The sequence below is a fragment of the Notechis scutatus genome, chromosome 1 (genome assembly GCF_049901735.1).
Source record: "Notechis scutatus isolate UNSWTSFEM ecotype Mainland chromosome 1, rNotScu1.2, whole genome shotgun sequence".
Taxonomy (NCBI): Eukaryota; Metazoa; Chordata; class Lepidosauria; order Squamata; family Elapidae; genus Notechis; species Notechis scutatus.
The window spans coordinates 29,077,642-29,091,710 of record NC_142009.1 but is presented as its reverse complement, the minus strand read 5'-3'; the positions used below and the strand labels follow the sequence as shown (position 1 = coordinate 29,091,710).

Sequence of the window (14,069 nt, the reverse complement as noted above, 5' to 3'; positions counted from 1 at the left end):
AGTCAGTCCAAACCAAGGCAGAGTTCTCACTTTCTCCTTCTGGGGTAATATCAATCCAAGAGAAAGAAAGTCCAAATCTGTTTAAAATCTTATTGCAATATATTCTTGTCTTCAAATCCTTAAGGCATCTGCTCCAACAAAGTCTTAGCATACAAATATTTTCTTTTTAATCCTCTCTCTTCCCACTCATCGCTTAAAACCAATTTTCACCTAAAAGAAATAGGTTTCTTAATATCCAGTTATTTATTCCGTAGGAAAAGAGGGAAGCTATCCTTTCAGCACCTTCAAACAGCCGCTTTTTCCTCTTCTGGCAGGTATTATTCAGAAAGTCATACTTTTCAGGAATTTTATTAAATATGTCTTAGAGTCCTAGGAGCCAAGAAAACTTTCTCCTCTCAATCACTTTCTCCACTTCCTCCTGCGCATTCTTACCCGGCTGCCAGCTTCTTTGTGGCGGCCATTACAGACCGCCGCTGCACCGTCCTGGGAAAAGGGAGTTCTGCCGGCCAGGAGGGAGTCTGCAACACCCCCAAACCCTTCTCCGGATCCCCTACCTTCAGCTGCCCCTGCAGGGCAGCCTAGCTCCCACCCGTCTGGGTCGGAGCCCCAATAAACAGCTAGCGCGGCAGGGATCGCGCAGCCGCAAATCCCTGCCGCCGCGGCCGACAAACCGGAAGTTCCGGCAAGTTTTTTTTCAAGTCTGCCAAAAAACAACAGATAATAGTTTACAAGAGTCTTCAAATACCAACTGTAATGTCCACGAGGCTGAGTTCAAAACGTCTTTGCCTTCTGCAAAGAAGGTTAGTTTCACAGCTGGCTTTTATCTTCTTGAAGGAAGGGCTATTACCTTTCAGCCTTACTCCCGAGTAGCCTGTGCTGTTGAAACTGCTCTTTCCTCCAAGCAATCCTCTGCGCATGCGCACTTAGCACAGGCTCCTCGGGAACCTCCTCATCACTGCTGTCAGCCCCCACAATCTCTGAAGGCAGCAGTGCACTCCCTAATGGTCCTGGCCCCTCATCTGATGCCGGCTAACCACAACGTCAGGCACAGGACCCAGATGTTCCTCCTCTTCTTCATCAACCACCTTCAGACCAGAGGTGGGATTCAAACAACCGGTTCTGTGGGTGTGGCTTAGTTGGTGGGAGTGGCTTGGTGGTCACGTGACTGGCTGGGTGTGGTCAACTCAACATCACTCACATCGAGGCACGCATCTCCTCCCCTGGCCTCTCATGACTGTGGGGATGCTGCAACAGTCATAAGTGTGAAAAATGGTCATAAGTCACTTTTTTCAGTCCCATTGTAACTTTGAATGGTCACTCCACACAAGGAAAGTACCAGCAAAGGAGTGGAAAAAACTCCAGAGAAGTTCCAGAGACAGGAAATCTAGTCCTGCCAAGAATGTAATAAGGGTTAATGGAGAGGCAGTTTCTGTAAGCAACACCAGAATGTTTCCTTCCTGCCTTCCTTACAGGATTAGTCCAGTAATTTCTTCTAACACCTGGTTCTCCAAACTGCTTAGAATGTTAACAACCAGTTCTAGAGAATAGGTGCAAACTGGTAGAATCCCACCCCTGCTTCAGACCTGGGGGCTGTTGACTCTCCATCTGGGGGCTGACGGATGGCCCAGGCTCCACCTCTGTCTCTCTGTCTCTCTCTCTCTCTCCCAGCACCATTCCCTCTTCCCCAGCTCCCAGATTGCCCTAATGCTGACCTTGACTCCCACGCCTCTTCCTCATCCTCCTCTGATTCGGCTGCTGGAGGGACCGGTGGCCAACAGGCCACAACAGCTATTTTCCTTTGGTGTATGTTCTGTAAATATAATTAAATAATGATAAAGAAATAGTTCTTTGAGTATCTAAGTTTGATTGAATCTATTGTAAGACTGAGCGCCAGATTGGTGTGGTGGTTAAAGGTTTCAGGCTGGAAACTAGGAGGCCACAAGTTCTACTCCTGCCTTAGGCATAAAGCCAGCTGGATGGCCTTGGGCAGGTCATTGTCTCTCAGCCCTATGAAGAAGGCAATGGCAAACCACTTCTGAAAAACCTTGCCAAGAAAATTGCAGGGACTTATCCAGGCAGTTTCTAAGAATCAGACATGATTACATGGAAGAAAAAACAATTGTACGACTAGGACAACAAAACCATTTATGCATGGCTGGGAGCAAAACAAAAAGCTATCCATATAGTGCCACACTGAAACAAATATAGGGCTACACTTGATCCGGTTTCTGATTCTGAATTCCGGGCAACTATGCATACACATAATATTTACGAACTTCTTATATTGCCAGGATTTTTTTTTTCTTTAAAAAATTGAAAACTCTGAAAAACAACAACAATTTAAACAAAATCATTAAATGAGATAACAAATTCCTGCCTTCATGTTTTCCTTTTGTTTTTGGGATAAGCACACTGCTGCCAAAGCAGTTTACCACGATCCTAATTACCTGCTTTTTTCATTGGACAGCAATTTTTCCCCATTAAGCAAACACACACACACACACACACACACACACAAACTTAATTTTCCTTTGAATGAAAAATGTACCATGAACTTCAGACAGCATATATTTCAGTTATTGCTATGGCCATTGGTTTAGGTAACAGCACTTAAAAACAGGTGTAGGACTTGTTTTTACAAAATGAATAGATAAAATAGGAGCTACCCCCTTTGACTTATTCCTGTTTCTAGAAAGACTGCATAAGATACTTATGTCAAAATTAAAATTGGAAATGTGATGTATGGGATGGACCAACTTCCCTTCATTACGCTATTACTGGATATCCTGCTTTTTTTCTCTTATAGGATCCATTTCTCCACTTCCAAAAGAAAATCTGTCATATCAAGAGAGTAGCGAATAATTCATTCGAAATCTAGAGTTAGCAGTTACAAAAAAGCAAAATTACAAATCAAGAGTCAGTTTTAGATCACTTCCACCACCCCATAATTGGCATGTAATTACTCTATTATTTTTCAAGGATCAAATTGGCTTCTCATACCAATGATGTTTCATGTTTTTAAAATATGTCTTATTTCTTATTCATAGGAAACGCAATGGCTCGGCTGGAAAGCTGACAGCCCAGGTTTGTGACCTGAGAGCCATGAAATGGGATCAGATCCCGCTTTTGCCCCAGCTTCTGCCCACTTAGCAGTTCGAAAGCATGCAAATGCAAGTAGACTAATAGGTACCACTTTGGTGGGAAGGTAATAGCGTTTCTTGCACCTTTGGCGTACACCCATGCTGACCACATGACCATGGAAAATCTCTTTGGATAACACTGGCTCCCTTGGCCAAAAAACAGAGATGAGCACCATGTCCTAGAGACAACTGGATAAGGAAACCTCTACCTTTACCTTATCTCTTATTCAATAACTCAAAGGGACACCCTTCAAGCTAGATATAGTTTCCCTTTCAGCCAGTGAGGATATTTGGAATGTGTGGATACTCTGTCAAAATGGTTGCTTGTCTTAGAAAGCATGAACAATCAGAAACTTCTATTTTTTATTGCTTTTTAAAAAAATAACTGGAAAAAGCAAACAAACCAAAACTCATAGATTATTGTAATACAAATACTTACCAAAACTAATAATAAATAATAACTTACCAAAACTAATAAAACTAATTAAATAAAAAGTATTTAATGAAGTAAAAACATGACACAAAAAAGAAACAAAGTATATCATTATAGCAATTACTAACATTTACAATTTTCTATACCTTAGCTAATGTTAGTGATATTCAAATGCATATATACTTCAATATATTTTAATAAGTATCACTTTTTAACCTATCTTATTTTGTTTGTGATTCTTCTGTTTTTATTGGGAGATCTGCTTTTGCATTTTAAGGGTTTTAAAAAGATATAATTTACTTGGAAGGCAGATTATAAATGGTATTTAAGTGAAAATGCTCCAGACATTTATGCAAAACAATTGGCCAAAAAGCTACTTTTTGAACAACAAAGGCAACCTTCTTTTTATTATTATCATGTTTGACTGCAACTCCTACCATTCTTTTATGTAAAAATTCCACCTCTACTATAACAAAGAGATAATCCCCATTCCATTTCCCCATATTCAATGAATCTGCTGAATGGTGGCCTAATCCTGAGTGCTGATCAGTCAAAATGCACGTCCCTGACTTGTAAAAGTGACATAATAAGACAGTCAGCAAGCCAGCAATACATTTCCCAGATTTACCCTTTATCCTGCTATGATTCAGTTCTGTTGCCCCTGCTAACCCTGATGGGATGTCCCAACATCTGCAACAGTTACAGCAATTCTCCCTATCTTGCATTCTCTGCTTGGCACTTACTCGCTTACACACACGTACAAATTTATAATCCGTTGTGTTTCTTCCTCTTAGTCACAAGGGGATGTTGTTACTCTGAATCAGCATAAAATGCTTTGGATGCCATTGCCACAGCCAGCTTCATGACACTTTTCAGTTGGTTTAATTGACCTGTTTATGTAGGAGCTTATGCGATAAGTGGCAAAGGAAGGTCGTTGACAGTGATGTAATACGAGACTTCTGCCCTTCCATACACATTACAGGATAAGTCCTGAAATCGGCTCTGAGTCAGATGCCTAGACACAGAGTCTGAAACATTTGAACACGGCAACTGGCTGCAAGATACTGTACTGTACTCTCTCCTCTTCTTCTTCCTTAACATCAGCCTTTCTGAGACGGAGAGATATTGTCTGTGCTTCAAAACAGGAAGGACATCCTGCAGGATTACATTGGTGACATTGGTGGGGGCCACAAGTTCCATTTAAATCTTAAGCATTTTAATAATTATAACAATCAATTATGTGAGGTATCTTCTGGTAGCTTCAAGTTCCTGACTAGAGAGAGAATTCTGAATACTGTAATTTGGCACGTGCATTTTTTAATAATCTTGCATGTTTAAGTCATCAGTTCCTAAAATAGGTTTTTACTTGTGCAAAATTCTAGATCAGCTTACAGTGCTGTAAAAACAACCCAAAATACATATTTTTGCACTTGTGAATTGGTGTACATAGAGTATTTTAAGTTGGGAAAGAGGAATTCCTGTCTCCTTCCTCTCCCATTTTGCAATATTCATATCCAAAGCTGTCAACTGTCGGTGATGTGATTTCTTTATTACTTTGAACTTTCAACATAGTAGAATGTCAACATTTTGGCCCAATATTCTGGGGTTTATTCCTCAGTATGATCACATCTACTGCAGCCCTTAGAGAAAAAAATAAGAGCCTTTGCCTAAAAATTTTTAAAGTTAATAAAAAATATCCAGAACCCTGTAGCCGTCTGCAAAGGAATCCTCATGTGGCAATGTAGTACTGAACAATTTCATGCTCAGCAGCCAAAGTTTGGGGTGGGGCACATTCCCCCCACACAATTGGTTCCTCTGTAAACTGCAATTTTAAAGGCACACACACACATCATGCACAATTCATAAATGCAACGCCTTTCCCTTGGATATCTGCACCAGAGTACCCCATCTATCTTAAGCTAGGTCTTTAAGTTGTGGTATTCTGTAGTGTAAACTTTTAAGTATTGTTAAAAGCCTTCCCTTGCAGCCATTGAGCTTCTTTCCTTTCACAACTGTTGTGCAGAGACTGTTCCAGGGCGGGCTAGAAGCAGAAAGAGATAGCTTGACTGGTAGTGTAGCATTCCAGGAAAAAGAGCCAGAGGGAATGCTCTGCTTCCAGAGCCTCCGGGAGGGCTTCACCAATTGCTTTTCCTTCTGAACCAATGAGGAATTGAGAAGCAGTTCCTTTTTTCTCTCTGTTGCTAGCGTTGGAAAGAAAGGAATGCATGAGGTTCCTGGGTTGTTGGGAAAGGACTTCATCCAACACCCGAGATTGTTGTGTTTCTGAAATCGAAGACATATTGCCTGTGTGTGTATACGCGCACGCATTTGCAAAATTGTGTCAGTGGCTGTGGGTTAATTTTGCCTCTGGAGAGAGATCAATTTAGCATGTGGCAAACAAATGTCCCCGAGCAAGAACCGCAAGAGAAGATTTGGGAGGGAGCCAGGAAACTGGAAGGGAGGGGAGATCTGACCAAGATTGCTCAAGCTGGGAGAGCTACAGAGGAAAATGAAGGGAGTGGGGGCGGGGCGGGCAGGAGGAGTTAACAAGTCCACCCTTGCCTTGCCAGCCCTGATCTAAAACTGGAACAGATTTTAGCATTCGATCTGCACCAATCAGCCAATGTTGCTTGGCCTGAAGATGTAGGGAGAAGGAAGACTAAAGTGCTCTACTACAGTCTCCATATAACACAAGAAATCTGTATACTACATTTACTTTCTCTGGCATTCACAAACTGAAGAAAATCAAGGCCAAGAGACCACTTGAAGGAAAGACATTTTAAAAATGGATCATATAGAGAGACAAGCTTTGCAAGTCCTGTTTTATGTCGCCTGTTTTTGCTTTAAAGCACCAAACAAGGCGCTTTTAAAACCAGAACAATTTTTAGAAAACTAAAATACCTAGGAAATAATACAGTAACCATGCTGGGGAATGTAGGTCCCAGAGACTGTAACCACTGGTGTAATATTTTTAAAAGGACATGGTTGATTCTGTCCTACAAGCTTTCCCAGATAACTACAGTATATTGTTTGATTATTAGATGATTGGCGCTGCAATCCTTGGCTCTTCTTAAAACATATCAGTATTGGAGACATTGAGATGTTTTTTTTTTATTGATTTCTGCCTTTTTCTAAATTGCTAAATTCTTTAAAAGTTTCCAGAGAAATGCTAATGAAGAATTTATAAATAAAAGCAGCTATCCAATATCTGTTTTTTTTCCATTCTGGGGCTAAAAGTGGTATGACTTTGGGCCAGTCACTTTTTAGCCCAACCTGCCTCAAAGTTTTATTGTAGTGGAGAAAACATGAAGAGGACATTATGTATATTTGCCACTTTGAGTTACTTATAAAAGTAATAAAGGTGGGATAAAAATCTTAATTCCCATCCAGACTAAACCAGCTTTGCTTATGCAAGGTGGTTGCATTGTGTGCCCTTAGATCCTGGGTTTTAAAGTTTAAAAATATAGTTGTTTTAGTGTGGAGTACTTCAGCAGGTATCTTAAGGTTGTGGATGATAAAGGAAGCAGATAGAGCAGCAGCCCCCAACCTTTTGGGCACCAGGGATGGTTCCGTGGGGAAAGGATTTTCCAAGGACCAGAAGGGGTGTGGTTCGCATGTTGCCTGCATCCCGCAGACTTACAGAGTTGGAAGGGATCTTGTAGATCATCTAGTCCAACCCTCCGCCCAAGCAGGAAACCTACACCATTTCTGATAAATGGCAGTCCAATCTCTTCTTGAAAGCCTCCATTGATGAAGCTCCCACAATTTCTGAAGGCAAGCTGTTCCATTTGGTTGTTCTCACTATCAGAAAATTTCTCCTTATTTCTAGGTTGAATCTCTCTTTGATCAGTTTCCATTCATTATTCCTTGTCTAGCCTTCAGGTGCTTTGGAAAATAGCTTGACTCCTTCCTCTCCGTGGCAGCCCCTCAAATATTGGAACAATGCTGTTGTGTCTCCCCTGGTCCTTCTCTTCACTAGACTAGCCATGCCCAGTCCCTGTAACCGTTCTTCATAAGTTTTAGTCTCCAGTCCCCTAATCATCCTGGTTGCTCTTCTCTGCATTTTTTTAGAGTCTCAACAGATGGGGCTTCTCTTTTTTGCACGACCTGGTTTCTGGCATGCCACAGCTCAGTGCTAGTCCACGGACCAGGGGTTGGGGACCCCTGAGATAGAGTACATTCTGCATCCTCACTGGAACAGATGCTAAGTCAGAATGGAATAGATTGAAATTAAAGGTAGGTCAAAAATTTAAATATATTGTTGATGTCTTTGAACATAAATATATGCAATAACAGAACTACTGGAAAATTTAATTGAAAGTAGTTCCCAACTCAGGAAGTTTAAAACATTGCATAAATGTTCTAGGGATGTTTAGCAGTGTGAATAAAGACACTGGGTACTAGACTGAACTTTTGTTCAAATTTTTGTTCTATATATCCAAGATGGGGATCTCATCAAAATCTATGCATTATATATGCAATAATATCTACAAAAAGATAGCTTATATTGAATATTAAGCTGCAATGCTCAAATTTTAGATATGTTTGAATATTTTAATTAAAGCATCATTGGTTATAAAAAGGTTTGAAAAGGGTTGCTGTGAATACTGAAATACACTTACATATTGATACAGATTTTCATTAGAATATGACTGTGCACTTGCTTTTTTTTAGATTATTGTGCTCTATGCTGCATTTTAGTAGTTTTACGGTTTACTTAGATGTACCATTATTGTTAATAAAATTAACACTTTAGATTTTTTTCCATATTCAAAAATTGTGTAATATGTGAAAGAGAAAGAGAGAGAAAGAAATGTGACTAGTTGTGGCTTATGCATAGCCCAACAGATCTATGTTGTAAACATCCAGAGAGCCACCAGATGGCTGGAACAAATTAAGGTTGCCTGTTTGTTCAGAGCTAGCACTTGCAGTTTCTCACCCAGATCTGGTAGCCTCAGCTAAAAATAACAATAAGCACAAGAAGATGAGCTGATAGGACTATAGAGTAGAGAAAGTAATAGAAAATGAATAAGCATTTAAACAGGCACCTGCCACATAACATACCAGACTTAACAATTGTCAGTAAGAAAGATTAAAAAAAATCTGGATAGTGGATATGGCAATACCTGGAGATAGCAGAATAGAAGAGAAAGGATTGGAGAACATAACAAAACACAAGACCTGCAAATAGAAATAGAAGGACTGTGACAAAAGAATGCAAAGTAGCACCAATAGTATAGATGACTTAGGTGCAATCCCAAAACAAATGAAGTACTACCTGAGCACCATTGGCATTGACCAAATCCCCATCAGTCAATTGCAAAAGACAGCTTTTCTGAGAACAGCTTACACCCCATGACATTATCTTTAAACACCATCAAGCATCCACATCTGCCTATCCCAGGTCTTTGGAAAGAACTCGATAGATGGATTAAAAATGCCAAATCCAGTGTGAACATCTGGCTGATTGTGCGATGAATTATAATAACAACAATAATAAAATAAAGCACTGCCAAAGTGCCAATCTTAAACATATCATTTCCGCTCCAGAGAAATTCAGAAGCTCTAATGGCTAACTTGCACAGTTAAAGATTTAGTATATGCTTTCACGCACCATATACTAAACTTGCTTAGTGTTTACCTTGATAAGGTTTTTTTTGTTTTTAGCTAAGTGTGTTGTGCATACCTAGCTTATTTGATTATAGTTCAATGTACTGCACAATTCAAGAAATGTGTTTTATTCAGTAATCAGTTTAAATGTGTCATATGAACATAATCTAATGTGAATCTATTTATGGAGATACTATGATTGTTTAGTTATGGTTTCTGAAACCTATTTCAAAGCAATAGTTTATTGATCTGAAGTTACTGGTAGTCAAATTCTGATTTAGTCCTGAAGTTCCCTTGAAACTTCAGGTCAGTTGCTATCTCTAACTGTAGCCCACTTCACAAGGTATTTTTTTTATAAAGTTCATTATTACAAACTGTCTTGAACTATCTAGGTGTAGAATAAAAATAAAACGTATCTTGATTAATACATAAAATGTAATTCATAAACCATATACGGTAATCTCAGAATTAGTTTCTCAGGGATATCTATTTAAAACACACACTGGGATTTGCTGGGATTTTTAAAGTATTGCCAGAGTTCTAAAAAATATTTAGGTCTTGTTTGATTCAATGTGATATGAAAAACTCAGAATTTGATATTAAGTGCTGGACTCCTATTTTCTCTAGCCAAATGTCAAAGGATATGGAAACACTGGAGTGCTTATCTCACTAAGCTTTTTCCTGCTTTCTCATAGAACCTAATGTTACTGGTAAATATTGGCCTGTAAAGAAAACGTATCTTGCATATCAGATATCTTGAATTTGACAAGGCCAACTAACGTGCCACTAAATTGTGGGATTAAATGAAGCCTTTAAATTGTTAAAATACAGTACTGATGCTTTCAAGAAATTAAAATTATCTAGCTGACAATCACAACAGAGCCAATATTTGGAAGCAAAGCTGGGAAGAAGTTTGAGATGCAATGAAATGTAAATCTTCCACTAACTGACATCATCTAAAAAACCAGCGATGTTTAGGGAACCCTTTTCCAGCTTTCCTGATGTTGTCTCTTTAAGGAAAGAAAAAGTTCAGCCCCCTTTTGGCTTGCATGTGGGTGTCTTTACAGCAGAGAGCGCCAAGCCAAACAACACAGATCCCCTCCCTCATCACGTTTATATATCCAGCCTGCTGAGACTGGATCTCTCTGGCTCAGAAAATATTTGGCAGCTGCAGGGGAAAAAAAGCATGTGTGGGTTTAATTTCTGTTCCTTTCTTTAACCAATGTGGTGGTGGTGGTGAAAGTTCTCAGGACTATGATAAAACTTTTTAAAGAAAAGTAATGGCTTTCAGTGAATAAAAAAGGCAATCCAAACTCTCCTTAGAAAATTATTCAGTGAGCTAGTGACTTAGTGGGATATTCATGTAAGCATTTATATTTTACTCTTTTCTAAAGGCTGATGTGTATCCTATACTTTGGTCTAATTTCTTTGAAATTTGTTCCACTAGATGAATCACATGTAATGAAATCTCATGCAAATGTAGTTAATATACTAGAAAGTCTCTGAGAACTTGCATAAGTGTAAAGATGCACATCAAGAGCAAAATAGCAAAAAGCACAAAAGAAATACCACATGGAGTAAACACAGGTAGTTTCTGCTTCAGGCAAAATCCAGAACAGTGCCTTGCTCAAGGCTATATAGCACAAACCAGGATGTACTTAGACTATAAAGCATAAACCAGAATGTACCGAGCCTGTTATTACACTTAGGTGTCCGAAGGCATACAACCTGAGAGAGGTGCTTGTGTTTGGCAAGCATTTATCAAGCCTTGATATTTGGTGGACATAATTCCAAGGACCGCAACCATCTACTCTAATAATGGAGTAGGTAATGTACCTATGACCATCTGATTGGCTTCTGATAAACTTCCTAACTTATCCAGGTTTTAAAAGAATTAGATTGACATTTTGAGGGGAGGCTGATAAGTTGCAAAGTCCAAATACTGGCCTCATAGGCAATCTTAGAATGAGAAAATAGTGCATGGTTGTAACTGAATGGCTTTTCTTACATGCCTTATAAACTTTACCTTTTAAGTTGAGCTTGATGACTTACATGGCTATGTTCTTGTTTTTTTTTCTGCAACATCAAATGCTATGATCATTTTCTGGAATGTTTTAGACTTCCCAATCTATCCTATACTATTCTGAACATCCTAGACAGTCTCCATCCAAATACTAACCAGGAGTGTTTCTGCTTAGTTTTCCAGATCAGTGAAAATTGTCTTGATGCTGTTATATGGTTAGACTAATATGCTTATACTTTGCTAATCTGAATATGATTTATTCAGCCCAAGTAGTCTGGGTTGCATAATAGATAACTATGGACAAATTACCCAAGTTAGCTAGTTTAGGATTCAGTGTATCAGGCAAATATTGCCATTGCTTTGGCAGAGTGCCCAGTTGCCTTGAAAAACAACATAACTAAGTTAGGGTGATAAGAATATGGTGATGAGAGCAATCTTAGCAGTTTGCTTTTTGGTAAATGCAGTTTTTGTTTTGTCAATATCCATGCTTCAGATGGAAGCCTTTTCAAAAAGCACCTCCAACATATTCCCAGGTTTTTTAACATGCCTACTTCTAAAGTACTCAATAAAACAGTGTTATTTTATCTGAACTTCTAATAGGTCTCCTCCATTTCCTGTTACTGATATACATAGGGTTACTAGATCTGTGCTGTATTCTGATTTTTCTGCAGTCTAACTTGCTTTACAAAAGCACCTTGGACTTAAACCCTTCTCAGTTAATAGATATGTAGAGAACTATGTAATTTATCAACTGACTTGCAATAGAACTTGCTTAATAGATTTGTGCAACACATTTGTTGATGCCTTATTAGAATTGGGTAGGTGGAGATACATTGGGGGAATCCAGCCCTTATTTTAGACTGTTGTATGAACTGGTCTATCACATTAGGTCATAATATATGGGGACAGCATATGAACACACCAATTGCATATTCTTAATATCAGTTTAGTATACTACAAGAACTCTAAGGCTACCAGGCTGCAAAATACTGACAGGATCAAATAACAGAAAATATTAATTTTGGCCATCAAGTAGTCATATGGATTTTTACAGCACAGATTTGGTAGCCCTAAGATGATCTTACAATGAAAAGTATCTTGGTTGGTACAGCCTTATCATGATTAGCCACTACTATAGTATTCAGAGTATGTTTTGAACTAACTCTGTATTTCAGAGGGTTAGTTTCCCATGGGAGAGCCATGTTAAATCTTTTCAATAAATTTTAAAATGCTACAAAACTGTTTGAATTAATCTACAATGTATAGACTTTAATGGAACTACACTTACATGGAAGTTAAGTTTTTAAAATAATAAAAACAATTTTGAATGGAACATTCCGAATTTCATACCCATTCACTTCTTATAGCAGGAAATTAAGAGAATAGCTACTAGCATTCACAACATATAGACATCTGCTTTGCAGAGTGCAAAACAGTGGTCAAATAGTTAAAAATCAAATACCAGAAAATTTCATTTGTCCAATAGACACTTATCCTGTATGAAGTTGCATGTTGGCTTTTTTGAATGAAATACAGAGGGCTTTCCATCTTGCTGTAGAATAGGATGCCTCAGGGTGTTTTGCAGAGCATTGTTAACTGTGGTTATGTAACTAGCAGTGGCCACATCCTCTCTAAACCTTTTACACTTTATATAGAAGAATGCAGATTAGACAAATGTGATAACATGCACAAGACCAGTTAACACGAATTAAGTATTTTAATGTAAAGTATTAAACTACAACCAAATAATTCATTCCATCTATTCAGTATATGCTTGTTAAATAAGAATCCCAATAATGAGAGATAACGGCCTTCCATATTAGTTAAGACTATGCAGTATGCCAAGTATCGTAAGTAAAAAATCTTTACACTAGATTTTAAAAAAATAGAAGAAACAATAGACCAATAAGAGCTATTGTTTCTGCTGTTTTTTTAAATCCATTTTATATGTTTTTTATTTCCTTTCTGAGCAATTTACATGTGTTAATATTTGTGTTTTGTTGATTTTTCTTTATTTTGGTAAACAATTCTCAGGTCAAACATAAATTTCTTAATAATAAAGGAGCCCCAATGAAATAACAGTAAAGCAGCTTAAAAACTAATGGAGAGGGATTTCCAGTAATTGAAACTGTAATTATTAAAATCTTTATTTGCTAGGTGATTTATAGATATCAAAAATCTGATTTTAGTAATACTTTGCTTAGTGGCAGAATTCAATATTTTATAACTGGTTAAATACAAGTCTCAGCTGTGTTGCATGTGCTCATTTTGTTAGAAAAGCACAGAATTTTGGCAAAAGATCCTTTTTTTTCCCCCTTGGTGAAAAGCGCGAAGGAAAATTGGCCACTGACCTACAGAATGTGCTGATCCTTAGCCCAAAGGTAGCCACAAACTGCTTTTGCTTTGGAAGTTACAAAATGAGTTGGGAGGGTCCATAGCTTTTAACAGTGCACACCCATTATATGCAGACAATGTCAGGTTTCGTTTCTGGGATTTTCAGTGGTAAACATCTTGGTTAGGATGGCAGGGTGAGACCTCCACTTGATTAACATATATGTTGGGGATTTTTGAAGTATACAAGTACACATTACAGTAGAGCAAGTTTGGTCTAGTGATTAAGGCACCAGGTTAGAAACTATAGAGTTCTGGTCCTGCCTTAGGTATGAAAGCCAGCTGTGTAACTTTGAGCCAATCAATCTCTGCCTCAACAAGCCAATTGGTCAATTTCTGTTGCAACCAATGGATCAACACTTGAACTCTGCACCTGTGGGAAAACACTACTAAGAAAAAAAAGGTAGACATTACATGGCAAAAAGCAACAAAAATAGTTCCAATAGAAGATATTAGATCAATTGCCCCTTGT

General features: G+C 38.4%; 1 protein-coding gene across 1 annotated transcript in view; it reads left to right on the top strand.

Moving 5' to 3' along the window:
- ZNF395 (zinc finger protein 395) overlaps positions 1–14,069 on the top strand; it is an 83,303-nt gene that overhangs the window by 11,892 nt on the left and 57,342 nt on the right. Inside the window, exon 3 of the mRNA XM_087960061.1 lies at positions 7,645–7,809. The gene's annotated coding sequence lies outside the window, so the exon portion shown is untranslated. The remainder of the gene's footprint in view (positions 1–7,644; positions 7,810–14,069) is intronic.